The following is a 1849-nucleotide window of genomic DNA, read 5'->3' on the forward strand; positions in this document are numbered from 1 at the left end:
GGATAAATGGTATGATTCAGCTTCAAACACAACTCAAGAAAGTTTAACTACAGAAATGAGAAGCCTTCTTTTGCCTGTAAGATTGTCCAACTCACAGGTTTTTACATAGCAAATATTGGTCCCAAGGAGGGATAGAAGGCACATTCATATTCTGCTAATGAGACAACAAATGAGAGAAACAAAATTGTAAAGTTTTGACTTAGTAATTATGCTTCTAAAAATGTATCTGGGAGTAAGACATGAATTTTAAAAGAGTAAAATTTTGTATAAAAAGTACGTATAGCATAATACTATTTTTTGGTTAAAATATGTAATATACAAATAGATGTTAAAATTTTCAGGGGGTTAACCTGAGGATGGAAGAGACAGGAGTTCGTGTTCAACAGTGAAAGCGCTTAATCCACCAAGTGTGGACTTTCAAAATCCAGTGTCATTGACCCATTTAAATCAGGATGTCTAGCAAAATAAAACCCTCCCAGAGAAAGTCTGAACAGTTTAAAAACAACCCAAAAAGAACAATTGATGAGGAGGAAATGGAATTACCAGAAAAAGAGGTCAAAACCTACTGTGAAAAAAACAACAACAACCAAAGCATCTGTCTTCCAAAGTGACAGGAAAAACAAAGCACCCTAATCTAAGGCAGATAAAAATAATATACAACCAGAGAAAACCCTGGCAACCTCTTTCAAAGAGAAACAGAACATTTACAAACTGTGATGGAATCACTAATAATAACAATTTTGAGCATCACTCTCAAATAAAATGAGCAAATTCAATACCATCTTAACTTCATGGGGAGAAAAAGAGTGCTAGTTAAAATCTGAAGATGTTAGCTAATGTATCAAGCCTACCAAAATTGGAAAAGGTACAGCACAAAACTGATGAAGGAGGCCTGGCGTTGCTGCAGGAAGGAGTAGATAAAATAGTAGACACCACAGAGCCAAGGACTGAGAATATTCAGAACCTAAAGAACAAAATTCAAATTCTAACAACTGAGGCGGAAGAAGAAGAGGAGAAAGCAAAACAGGGGATTCAAATGGATCATAGTCTTCCAGAACTTGCTCAGAACAGTCTCAATGGACCTATGTACTTCAGAACGAAATTTTTATGCTAATTCCAAATCAGATTTCTCTTCTAAAAGATTTCAAAAATCATCCCAGATGAAAAAAAATGTTACTTTTCAAAGAAGAAACCTGTAACAAACTGTATACTTCTAAGAATGTTTATGAACTAGTTTTATGTTACTTTAATATTTATTAATTTATAAAATTGTTACCTTAAAATGATATTACTGATGCTGAAGCTTCTGTGGAAATTAGTATCCCCTAACAATTAAATATATTTTAAACTCAGACTATGCAAATCTACCATATGCATCTAGTGTAGTCCTGGAAAAAGTTTTCAGTAGCTACCAAGTATGGGATATCATGTTTGTATTGTTTTCTCTGCAGTTGTTTGCCTGAAACCATAAAAACAGTCATAGTCTGAGGGGTTATGGTGCCTGAATGGAGCCCATTATTAGTCAGACAGATAAAATGTGATGCTCTGTGTTAATATAGATCAAATGTTTGCAAAGCTTAGTCATAGGAACAGAAGTATTAGGTGGTATTATTATTACTTAGTTGCATTATTTGTTTACCACTTGTTGACAATAAGCATTATGTGTTTATTCCTTTGGATCTTAAGGTCCCCAAATGCCCTTACTCTCTTTTAAAACTCCTTATTCTTTGAGCAGAGTAGTTAAAATTTGACAGGAGTCTTCAATGTTTTTTATTTGATTGGATTACTGAATAGATGTTGAGTATTTATGTTTACTGACATCAAAACATGGTGTTATTTCAGAAAATTA

At 33.5% G+C, this 1849-nt stretch overlaps 1 pseudogene; it reads left to right on the forward strand.

Annotated features, from left to right (window-relative positions):
• Positions 1–452: 452 nt before the first annotated feature.
• LOC142442422 (centromere protein Q pseudogene) lies at positions 453–1164 on the forward strand (annotated as a pseudogene).
• Positions 1165–1849: the final 685 nt, after the last annotated feature.

This window comes from Tenrec ecaudatus, chromosome 3 (genome assembly GCF_050624435.1).
Source record: "Tenrec ecaudatus isolate mTenEca1 chromosome 3, mTenEca1.hap1, whole genome shotgun sequence".
Taxonomy (NCBI): Eukaryota; Metazoa; Chordata; class Mammalia; order Afrosoricida; family Tenrecidae; genus Tenrec; species Tenrec ecaudatus.